Here is a 13242-nt window from a genome sequence, read left to right as displayed (position 1 = left end):
AGACTATCAGGTATCATTTTTGAGAAAAAGGGAAAAACTGGAAGGGAAGTTTTATTTTCCTCAGGTAAAGGATGAATCTTTTGTTCCAGCTAGCAACATACTTTAAGTGCTCCCACGTTGGGCGCCACTTCTACTGTATCTTCATTCGCCGTCGGCGTTGTCGTTGTTACCGTGAGACACCGTTATACCAAGAGGAAAGGCGCGTCGATCTTAGAGCATGAGATATGATGACCTTAAGCCATTGACAACACGCAACGGTCACGGTAGCACCTGATTCCAGAATAGCTGCAGTAGTTAAGATCTACGAACTATCCCTTGTTGACCAGGTCCCCAAAACTTAACTCGTAACGAGATCCCTTCAAAGCAAATTGTCATAAGGATCGTCTATAAAGGCTTCGTACAACGAGAAGAAATGTTACGGTTGATGGAATAATAACAGATACGATCAAATCAAAGACCCACAACTGTACAGATGGCCATTTCCAGACCTGATGCAGAAGAATGGAGACATGCTATGAACAAAGAGATACAAGATTTTGAAGACAGCAGTACTTGGTAAATCACAAATTTTCCAGAAAGTGGCAATGTTGTGCAGTGTAAGTGATGTTCCAGATAGGAGTCAGCAGTGAAGGTAAAGTGTAGCATTGTGCTAAGTTTGTGGTAAAACTAAACCAGACTCCTGGGGGTGATTCCGATGAAACCATGATAAGGTGTTCTACACTTAGAATTATAATGGCTATATCTATTGGACTAGATTTAAACATCACACATATTCATGAGAAGGTGGCTTTTTTAAATTGCATTCTCAAAGAGAAAACTTTATCAAAGCAATCTGAAGGGTATAATCTTTATAATAATAAAGATAAAGTTTTGAAGTTCAAAAGGGGTATGGGTTAAAACAATCATCCAGAGTGTGGAATAAAAGGATAAATGATATTTTTAACTGTTTTGGGTACAAAAGGTATAGACTAGTACCTTGCTAATTAATAAAACACAAGTTGCTACAATCTTATTTGTTGATGATTTCTACACTTTTTCAAATGATGCCTGTGAGAGTGAATTCTTGAAAAATTAAGCTTGGTTTGAAACAAAGGGCTTAGGAATAGCTAAAACCTGGTTTGCGATGGAAATTAAATGTGATAAGATTAGTGAAGTGTTAGCTTGAAATCAAGAGAAGTAAACTGATCAGCTGTTGGAAAGGTTCAGTATGACAAATTGTAAAATTGCAAAACCTACTATTGGATCTATACTTGATTTTCTGATTTGAAAAGAAAATAAGACTGATGATTTCCTTTATGAAGCCCTAATGAAAAGCTAGGTGTATTTGTCAGTACTCATAAAACCAAATATTTGTTTCCATGTGACTTTAATAATTCATATTATGATAAAAATTGGAAATGTGCTAAGACATTTTGATATATTTGAAGGAAACTAAGACTCATTATCTATAATTTACAAAAGCTGATTTAGAATTCTGTTGTTTTGTAGATGCAGACTGGGCAAATTGTTATTTAGATAGAAAATCATGTGCTGCTTTTATTGTTAAGTTTTGTGACTGTAGCTTTATGCAAAGTGCTAATCAGGCAACTGTTGCTCTTTCTAACACAAAGGCTGGGTATATGGTTCTTTCTAAGGCTTGTTGAGACTTATTTATTGAAGAAGCTTTTGTATGAACCGATAAGCTATAATAAGCATACAACTTTATTTATAACCAGAGTGCATTAAATCTTCCTTCGCCGTCGGCGTTGTCGTTGTTACCGTGAGACACCGTTATATCAAAAGGAAAGGCGCGTTGCTCTTAGAGCATGAGATATGATGACCTTAAGCCATTGACAACACACAACGGTCACGGTAGCACCTGATTCCAGAATAGCTGCAGTAGTTAAGATCTACGGACTATCCCTTGTTGACCAGGTCCCCAAAACTTAACTCGTAACGAGATCCCTTCAAAGCAAATTGTCATAACGATCGTCTATAAAGGCTTTGTACAACGAGAAGAAATGTTACGGTTGATGGAATAATAACGGATACGACCAAACTGTCTTGTCTCTTCTGCTTTATTTAATATAACTTTGTTCACAGTTTCATTTCGCATTCACCACTCATTCACCGAAACCCTTTGATGAACAGTTTTGGTTGCTTAACACCAACAGTCAATGATAATGATACAGCTTTTCTCCTTTTTATATATTGAAGTCCGCTCTCCGTGATATAATAAGAAAAAAACCGGTCTCAATACCGCGTCCCTCGTGAGATGCGAATAGACTTATCCCGGAATTGACCGCCCTGTAGGTGTACTCAATTTAATGACCACACTTCGCTGTCCGCTATTTCACGTAACTGAATGTCCATTTGTTAGTCTGATTATACACTGTAGCTATTTAAAATTCGCCCCTATATTTTTCACAACGCACAATTAGCACTTCGTTACATATTTCAAATTTGGAATCAGCTTTGAGTCCATTGATGTTTGGTAATTCCAAAATAAGTTACATGATTGTGTGCCTACAGATTTAATTATATGATTCACACGTGGAATATATGTAAACATTATGTTTAAAGTACATTTACACTTACTTTGTATGCTAAGTAGGTTTTTTCAGTGAACGTGTTTAAAGTGGTTCACTGTACCCCACATGTGGAGCACAATGAACCATTTATTAAATTTTCTTCAAAGGCGTGCAGCTAAAAAACAATTAATGACAATGTAATCATATAAGGCCATTTGATACTTGAATGATTAAACTGTAACATCTGTAAATCACTACTCTGTAATAAAATTATTGGATGAGTAACACGGAGAAATATTTTTTATGGTTCAATGTGCCCCACTCTCCCCTACAGTCTCAGCAATCTCAAGAATTTGTATTCGGCAGTCTTGCATTACCATGCCATGGATTTTGTCAATGGTTTCCTTTGTTGTGACCTCAACTGGATGGCTGGAGCAAGCTTCGTCTTTGGTGCTTGACCAACAATGTTTACATTCATTAATACAAAAGTAAATGGACTTCAACGATGGTGCAGAGCCCACATGAACTTCACCCAATTCCATTTTGGTGTGTGCAGCAGTCCAACCCTTCAAATGAAAATGTTTAATAACAGCATAAAACATGGTTTTCTCCATTTTCAGTTGCAGTCGTCATGGTGACCAATTCAGACAATTGTCAACAATGAACAGTACAATGTACATTGCTGAAGTTATTTATACGATCCTTGGAGTAAAGGAGCTCACCAACCATCAAGGCCCAACGAAAATGTTCCATTCTTTCATGTAAATTTACCAGACTTATCAAACCACCCCATAGCTACGTAACATCCGTGACGGTCAACTGCCGACCATCATGTAGACTTTCCTGCCTCCTCTTATCACTCCACAGCCCCTCTGCACAATCTACACATGTATTGCATTGCTGTCTGTAATTAATTACGGTAAATCTTTAATTGTTTGACTATAGTGTTCGTTCCTTAAAATTTTCTTTTCAAAATTTCTTCGAGTAGCAGTGATCACTGCAGGTTGTAAGTTTCTCTATCGCTTAATGATTTTATAAACTATTCATTGGCTCAATAAGACTTTTGACATGTTGTTTGCTGTCGTCAGGGCTCGTTTAAAGGGTCCTGTAAACGATCAAATGTGTCTTCCAGATTCGCTCTTTTCTTTCCTAGTGTTTGTCAGACAAGCCTGTATGTGCACCAACAAAGTTCTCCAGTTTACCCTCACTTTTGAAACAGATGCTGTTTGTGTCGCGAAGAATTTTGATGCTAGTGTAAATGGTTGTCAATGCACTCAAAGCGTTTCTTGTATTGACCTTTAGACTGTGTGTAAAGAAGAAAAAGAAAACAGGATGTTGGCCCAGGGCATAGTTAAAACTGAGAAAGAAATACGTCCATGAAAGTCTGCTAAAGGAAATATTAGATTCAGAACCTGATGATTACGATACAGTAACTTTCTCCGAATGAAGAACCGAGTTACTTAGCCGACCATTGTGACCGAGCGATTCTAGGCGCTTCAGTCCGGAACTGCACTGCTGCTACGATCGCAGGTTCGAATCTTGCCTCGGACATGGATGTGTGTGATGTTCTAAGGTTAGTTAGGTTTATGTAGTTGTAAGTCTAGGGGACTGACGGCGTCAGATGTTTAGTCCCATAGTGCTTAGAGCTATTTTTGAACCGAGTTACTTCCCCCTCACATTAAAAATGAAGACAGAAGTATGAGAAAATTTGTTCTCTTGTACTTGGCCCTCTAATGACAGTTCAGGGAAATACCATAACGTGGGGATACCTCGTCCATGGAAACAGCTTCGATTTTTTTTATTTGATTGCTCTCCCACTTGTATGTTGTGTGTAGAATATTGATTTTCTTCTCCTCCCGCGTAATACGAGGGTTGGAACTTTAATAGTGGCAACTATTTATTTACAGCTTGTACAAGATAGATACGTGTTTAAAAGTTTTACTGACCTTCAGAGTAGTCACCAGCATTGTGTATAACCTGTTGCCAGCAATGTGGAAGTCGTAGGATACTCTTGGCAGTGCCAGTTGTGTTGACAGTTCGAGCGGCGCGGTCTAATGCCCGACAAATTTGTCGCAGTTCTGAAATGAATGCCGTGTAGTGTTTCCTTCAGTTTAGAAATCGAGTTGAACTCACGAGGGCTTAAGCCAGGGGAGTGCAGTAGGTGGTATAGCACTTAGCAGCCCCATCATTCAAAAAAATCAGTAACAGCTTGAACTGTACGTGCTTGAGCGTTGTCCAGCAAAATGATGGTCAGGTCCTGCAGAAAGTGTCATAACTTCTGTTCAAAAATTTTTGAATGTGTGTGAAATCTTATGGGACCTAACTGCTAAGGTCATCAGACCCTAAGCTTACACACGACTTAACCTAAAATATCTTAAGGACAAACACACACAGCCATGCCCGAGGGAGGACACGAACCTCCGCCGGGATCAGCCGCACAGTCCATGACTGCAGCGCCTTAGACCGCTCGGATCACTTCTGTCTCTAAGCTGGTCGTAGGTTGTGTTCCAAAAATGAACAGCTTAGAGACAGAAGTGATGACACTTTCTGCAGGACCTGACCATTATTTTGCAGGACAATGCACAAGCACGTACAGTGCAAGCTGTTACTGATTTGTTTGACTGATGGGGCTGCTAAGTGCTATACCATCTACTGCACTCCCCTGACTTAAACCGCCGTGAGTTCAACTCCATTTCTAAACTGAAGGAAACACTTCACGGCATTCACTTCAGAACTGCTACAAATTCGTCGGGTAATAGACCGCCCCGCTCCAACTGTCAGCACAACTGGCACTGCCAAGGGTATCCTACGACTTCCACATCGCTGGCAACGGGTTATACACAATGCTGGTGACTACTTTGAAGGTCAGTAAAACTTTGAAACAGGTATCTTTTTTGTACGAGCTGTAAATAAATAGTTGCCACTATTAAAGTTCCAGGCCTCGTATTATCAGTTTACCTTGAAGTACTGTCTCTTGTAACTTCAAATTCTTGAGTAACCGCTCTTGTTTCCTTTCTACTGCATTATAAATTTTCATATTTTTCTTTTGTTGCATTAAATTAAGAAACAGATTTCAAACCCTTTTAGTTTTCAGCAATATAAAATAAAGAATCGTAGCGCTTTAAACAATATCAAATTAAAATTTCACCAGTATGGAATTTAATGCCTTTGTAATAAATACAAATCATCCAAAAATGTTTGCTTAACACGATAAAAATACCATACTTGTTGTTACCAATCCATAAATCGAAAATCCAGGTTACATGGACATGAAAACCACAAATTATATAAAAAAAGATACTTTATATTTCATCTTTTTGATAAATCACATGAGACGTTTTCAGACCTTCTTTTCACTCTATATAATTCGCACTAATGGTCCTTGTTACTGCCTGTGTTTAAATCCCCCACCTTGCTGTGATCCCAGTTAATCATGAGACTGAGGGAATGGCACAGGGATACAACTCTAATTAAAAGAGCTCAGTATTGAACAAGAAGATACGTTCTGTAGTATGTAGAACATGTAGCCGAGAACAATCTTCATTAACAACATAAACTACTGGCATACAGCGATAATAATCAGTGTAGCAGGGGCCAACATACATAGTAATGTCTTTAGTTTGAAGTGCAGGACAGAGTTCAATTCATGTGAGAATCCTAACTTATTACAGAGAGAGATGAACCCTTGAGGTAGAGTCGGAGATGACAGATGGGGGACGGTTGGGATGACGGCTTATGACATGGAGGAGTGTGTTTTCTCACTGCAAGATCGCGACATGGTCGTGCTCGCCGACTGCAAACAGTGGTGCTTACACGCGATCGACATCCGTAAGGTGAAGCAAACGTTAGACTCAAGGTGATAAGTGCTGAGGGTATATCATGTGCACATCAGACTCGTTTCGCTGCAGCCATAGGTCCGAAGAGAAGCTAACAAACAGACTGGGCCGACTGCTCTCTGAAGTTTTAAGACGTCTGAACGTCCGCACAATGTTGTGCTTCCGACCTCAAAATATAAGAGTAGGCTACCGACTCCTGGAAGCGGCAGTTGTCAAGGATTACCCGTTCGGACTGCGAGGACTGACACGTCATTTCACCATTGAAGTTTCCCCTTCTGCCTTGACCCTAACCGTTGCAGTACAGTTGCCTTTATAGCACTGCAATTTCTCTAGGGAGAAGAAGATGAATTTAAAGTTTTGTCTGAATTTAATGGTTGCCGAAATCTTGGTCAGACAATGAAATCTGAAAATGACCGCAGCTGAATTTAGATTCCAGCATTTTGCTCTTCCCTAAGTCATTAATCCTTGCTGCAGTTTCTCTTCTCTCTAAATTTTTAATCAGTTGCAAACTACGTTTAATGTTTTCAGAGCTTCGAAGCAAAATGGATAACGTGATAATAAAATCACGACTCTATATATAGGTAAAACCTGCAAATGACTTAAGTGTGCGGCTTAGGGTGCATCCCACTGCTCCAGTTTTAGGGATCTTCCCTGTTACATTTGCATGTGGTTCGCAAAAATAATGTTTCAGTTGCTGTGTGGGCGCTGTGATTAATCTAACCGTGTATTCATGATCCCCATGGAAGGGACACGTATGGGATTCTAGTATATTCTTAGAGTCATCATTTAAAGCCAGTTCTTGCCAATAGTGAATAAGTTGTTAAAAATGTGGTTGGAACCTACAGTGATATGTATTCATGTTTAACTGGTCGGGATTTCTTTCCTTGTTAACGACCTGTCTCAATGTACACGTGTGACGTGGGTTGAAAACGTTCTTGTCGACAAAAGACTAATTTTAGGAAAAATTGCAGAGTTCCTGCGACATAAACTGTCCAGACGGCAAGGAAAGTAACGAGTAATTAAGGGCTTACCATTGTACTTCTGTATGATAGAGGTTAACAGGTGTTAAAATCCTCGCCACTTTCCACGAAAACCAGATCTAAATTATTTTTTTCAAGTTTTTCTTTTCATGTGGATTTGAAATTTTTATATAAAGGTGTTGGTGAGTCTACGGCAATACAATGCTAATGAGACACACAGGTTAAAAATAATTACAACGTGCAACCTAATATAAATAAGAGCTAGTGTTCTGGATGTTTCATCGTCTGTATTACTGCAAATTACACACACCTGTTCATAATTATACTGTGATTGTCGAACATGCGAAAGGGTCTAGTTACATAAACGCTAATCAAACCAGCAATTCAGTGAAATACCCTGGTTTAGTTTTGTTAGCCAACTGTACCTCGTGTTAACGTTCCACATCAGGTCGTTATTCCAGCAGAAGCCAAATCATTACCCGCTTGACGTGTTCTTGCTGAATCAGATGCGCAATACACTCATGTTACGCCGTGGTGCACGCAACAATGGAAGACAGTTGACGGTCGGTAAGTTCATTTCCGAGGAAACGATATTTGCCAGTTGGTTCATGATGGCCAGCCTCCGCTGGAAGAAGTACGCTAAGGTAAGCCTCATTTCCATTGCAACTCAGAATATGTGCGTCTGTACATTGAGTTATGCGAGTACGACATTTGATACTGTAACGAATGAGATGACAATGTATCTAGAGTAGTTGTCTAGCAATAGCTCGGTATTTAACAGATCGCGTGTTTTTTGCTTATCATCCAACGATATGACACGTTTTCCAGAGACATACAGCGATCCACTAGCGTTATTTATTTTTTTCATTTGGCGCTAGTAACTTGGGATGGTTGTTGTTCTGCTTTTACAGGTGATTGTGGCACATAAAACGAAGACGTTGATGTTCTGAATTTTCGCCTCATGAAGCGAAGTGCAAAACACCGTTAACAATTTAATGAGAGGTAAGAATTTTCATTTAATTCTATGTTGATTTAGATGGATGTGAACACTCACGAAGACTGATAGTGTCTTAAAATAGCTGCACTCGGTATGAATTACCAACATATATAGCGTGGTGTTATGTGAATAGTTGTACCGTCAAGTGGCTAAAGTCGTGTAAAGAAATATGAGTGAACATGAATGTATGTATGTAGATACATAAATTACGTGCCCACATCCTATCCCTTTATTTTTCTTTATGTCTATTACCTCTCTATAAACGTTCTCAGTGTTTACTTATAGTATTTCTAACTATTCTTGATTCAGTTAATGTGTGTTTTTTTTTTAATATTCTGCAGTAACCATGTTTGGTAAGATATGAGTTTTATCGATTCACATTACAATGGTCTGTATGCAAATATGACCATTGCTGGGATGCTAGTTCCAAATCCACTATCTTCGTACATATGCAGGTAATCAGCTTGAACGTGTGAGTACAGCCTTTAAAATTCAATCATCAATATCTTTGTCCGCCCCCGGTAGCTGAGTGGTCAGCGCGACAGACTGTCAACCCAAAGGGCCCGGGTTCGATTCCCGGCTGGGTCGGAGATTTTCTCCGCTCAGGGACTGGGTGTTGTGTTGTCCTAATCATCATCATTTCATCCCCATCGACGCGCAAGTCGCCAAAGTGGCGTCAAATCGAAAGACTTGCACCAGGCGAACGGTCTACCCGACGGGAGGCCCTCGTCACACGACATTTCATTTCATTTATCAATATCTTTGTTGTCGCCTGAATAATGTTCTGCTATTCCATGTGCATGCGCATTGGAAATAGTATTACAGGAGAATATTTCGAGACATGAAAATAATTTTACTGTTGTACAGACGTAATTGAAATTAGTTTATGGATAAATTATTGTATTGAATCTGAATATTATTTTATTGTTTTGTAGACAGGAGGTGGACTGGAAAAGTGGTCCTCTGCACTGCTGGTACACTCTTACTCCAGTGATGAGCTGGAGGCATTTCTCACCTCAGTTCACTGTTCACCATCCCTGGGATGGTGACTGCCAGGTTTGCCACAATATTACTGTAAGTAGCCACAGCTCCACGAGAGTACAACTTTTATGCTAAACTGAATTGCAATGGTGTAAAGTAACTGAAAACTGTAGAACGTTATTTAATATTTCGTGCTTCATGAAGATTTTAGAATTTTTTGTATCACTGTAAATGTTGTTATTGTGGTCTTCAGTCCTGAGACTGGTTTGATGTAGCTCTCCATGCTACTCTATTTTGTGCAAGCTTCTCATCTCCCAGTGCTTACTGCAACCTACATTCTTCTGAATCTGCTTAGTGTATTCATCTCTTGGTCTCCCTCTACGATTTTTACCCTCCACACTGCCCTCCAATGCTAAATTTGTGATCCCTTCATGCCTCAGAACATGTCCTACCAACTGGTCCCTTCTTCTTGTCAAGTGGTGCCACAAACTCCTCTTCCCCCCAATTCTATTCAATACCTCCTCATTAGTTATGTGATCTACCCATCTAATCTTCAGCATTCTTCTGTAGCACCACATTTCAAAAGCTTCTATTCTCTTCTTGTCCAAACTATTTATCGTCCATGTTTCACTTCCATACATGACTACACTCCATACAAATACTTTCAGAAACGACTTCCTGACACTTAAATCTGTACTAGATGTTAACAAATTTCTCTTCTTCAGAAACACTTTCCTTGCCAGAAACTTAAATTGTGATATATTCATAGACGTATTTGAATAGCGAAAGCGAATGAAGTCATTACGTTGTTTCTGGAGGGATATTATCTCTACACCAGGTAGGCGATTTTAAAGGTTGGAGAATATTGAATTTTTAGAATATGGACTAAGAAGACATGTTCGTAATTGTTGTGTATCTCAACACTTTTTTTCTTCGTCTCCATTCTCAGAATAGTACTAAACCTCTATTCCTTCATTTCTAAGATAACGGATTATATATGTTGTTTAAAGTGAGCTGAATGATTGAAGCAGAAATGATGCAGGGTATTAAGTTGTGTAGTGACATCAGGTCGCTACAAAGCTGCCTTATTGTTGGTGATATATCTGTCAAAGGACTAATTGCCATTAGGTACTTGTCACAAGATACTGTAATTATGTGAGACTCATATGGCAGAGGATATTGGCACTGTTGTAGAATTGATCTAGTTAACTATATCATGAGTACCTGCAATTCTAACAGCAATAAATTGTCATATCTCTGTGTACATTTTATTCTTGAGTGTGGGAAATATACTGGTGTGAGATATACATTGTAATAAAAAGTAAGTGAGAATGATATATAGTAGCATATCCATGAGTAGTGGGACAAAGGGGGCATCAACCCACTCTGCATCATTGCCAGATTTATTCAAGATGGCGGATCCAATATGGCGGCCATAGATGTGGCAATGTTGCATTGACAGATTCAAATTTTGGTGGGAAAATACATCAACTGGGCTATCTCCACTAACCTAATTTCATCTGCCCTCCCCTCCCACTCCCCCTTCCCTCTCCTCCACTCCCCTCTCCCATCTAGAAATTTGTGGGAAAATGACTGTCAATAGCACAATGCTTGGAAAGTAATGATATTTTGTGAATGTATGAACAAGATGAATACTTACTTACTCCTTGGTGTTACAGTCCATATAGAGTCTTGGCCTCCTGGACAATCTCTGCCCATTCTTCTCTGCTGGCTGCCTTGGCTTCTCAGTCTTCTAAATTCTGTTCTTCTCAAGTCCTCCCCCACATTGTCTAGCCATCTGGTCCTTGGTCTGCCCCTAATGCAGCGTCCACCTGATTTTTCTTTAAAAACTCTCTTGATTGTGCTGCCCTCCATCATTAATTTCTGTTATGACAGTTGGTTTGTTGTACAACTTTCTGATCTTATTATTTCTGATTCACCAAAACCCCCTATCATTCACTGGCCCAAAGATTTTTGTAAGTATCTTTCTTTCCAATCTCTGCAACAGTTCCTCATCACTTTGCATCATTGTCCAAGTCTTTGTACCATACATCACCACAAGTCTCACTACTGTATGACAATGTCTCTGCTTCAGATCCCTACTAAGGCTTCCTGCTTCAAATACTTTAATCAATGCAAAGTAGCTCGTGTTACCAGCTGTAATCCTTGTATGTATTTCTTATCTCATATTATTATTCTCGGTTACCAGTGACCCAAGATATTTAAAGCTCTCACAATGTTGATATCCTTTCCCATCAAAAGTCATGCTTCTTTCTCCTTCACTGTACCTTTTCCTAGATGTTAACATATAATTGCCTTTGAGTGATTAATTGACAGCCCCATCTCCACTCCATATGTTTCTAATTTTTCAAGCTTTCTTCCAGGTCCTGTTTCCTCCTGGCTAATAAAATCAATATCATCTGCATATGTAAGAACCTGCGCCACTCTATTAAACAGTCTCCCCCCAGGCATTACCCTCTTCAAGGTGACATTAAACAGAATAGTGGAGAGACAATGACCCTGTCGCAATCCTTGGTTATCTTCAAATGCCTTTTATGAAGTGCCCTCAACCTTTTTTTTTTTACGTACTGTTTTTCTCAAAGTCATTTGAACCAGTCTTATTAGTTTGTTGGTACTCCTGCATCTTGCATTACCTTTTGATACTACCATAGCTGCCCGAACAGGCCATTAGGGCCCAATGATATCGACCGGCTGCCGTGTCATCCTTAGCCCAGCGGCATCACTGGATGCAGATATGGAGGGGCATGAGGTCAGCACACCGCTCTCCCGGCCATATGTCAGTTTACAAGACCGGTTCCGCTACTTCACAGTCAAGTAGCTACTGAGTTTGCCTGACAACGGCTGAGTGGACCTCGCTTGCCAACAGCACTCGGCAGTCCAGATGGTCACCCATCCAAGTGCTAGCCTAGCCCGACAGTGCTTGACTTCAGTGATCTGACGGGAACTGGTGTTACCACTGTGGCAAGGCCATTGGCACACTATCATAAACTCGTTTTAAATCAATGAGCAGCTGTAAGGATCTGTCTGAATGTAAAAGTCTCATCTTTAGTGAGTCTGTTAGTTTTGGAACGACACTGGTCAGCTTTGTCATGTTAATTACGTGTAGGACAGAGTATACCTATATTCCATTGTTCCCACATATTTTCTTTCTGCCATATTTACACTATAATCTCATGCAAAACCCTTCTTAGTTTTTCTCCACCATATTTTATCATTTCTGCTGTAATATTGTCTTCTCCTAGAGCTTTATTGTTTTTAAGAGTCTTGATATTAGCGTTAACGTCTTCCAGCGTAGGTTCCTCAACAGTTTCTTGGTTCTCTTCTTCTCTGTTTACTTCCTGCTCCATCTCTTCTGTCATATCAGCATCTACTTCACCTTCGTTTCCCGATTCTTGTTCAATAGTTCACTGAAATACTCCACCCATCTGTCTAAAATCTGATTTTTTCCTCCAGTCAGATTTCCCTCCTTATTTTTGCAGAAAACTGCTCTGAGTTGGAATCCTTTCTTGATATCTTTCACCTGCATATAGAATTTTCTTGTTTTCTGAGGAATCTTTCTCTCTTCCAATTCATCAATCCATCGTTTTTCAAATTCTCTCTTTTTCCTCCTACTTTCCTTACCTGCTTCCTTTCTCTTCTCCTGATATTCTTTTACAGTAATTATTTTTCTCCTCTGCAGCATTATTTTTTTTGCCTCATTCCTTTCTTCTCTATTCCTCTTACAATCTTCATCAAACCAGACCTGGGTTCTCAATTGCTTCCTTCCACCCAATACAGTTTCAGCTGTCTCCTGTATCATACCTTTGACCATTTCCAATCTGTCTTCAGTACCCTCTCCTCCCCAATCTTTGGCTTCATTAAGTCTATTTGTCAAAATAGTTTTATACTGTTGTACTGTAATTTCATCATTTCATAAC

At 39.5% G+C, this 13242-nt stretch overlaps 1 pseudogene; it reads right to left on the bottom strand.

Moving 5' to 3' along the window:
- Nucleotides 1–12182: 12182 nt before the first annotated feature.
- Nucleotides 12183–12300, bottom strand: LOC126102136 (5S ribosomal RNA; annotated as a pseudogene).
- Between the last annotated feature and the right edge of the window lie 942 nt (nt 12301–13242).

Source organism: Schistocerca cancellata, chromosome 9, assembly GCF_023864275.1.
Source record: "Schistocerca cancellata isolate TAMUIC-IGC-003103 chromosome 9, iqSchCanc2.1, whole genome shotgun sequence".
Lineage (NCBI taxonomy): Eukaryota > Metazoa > Arthropoda > Insecta > Orthoptera > Acrididae > Schistocerca > Schistocerca cancellata.
Note: the sequence above shows the minus strand (reverse complement) of the source record. Positions and strands in the feature narration are given on the sequence as shown.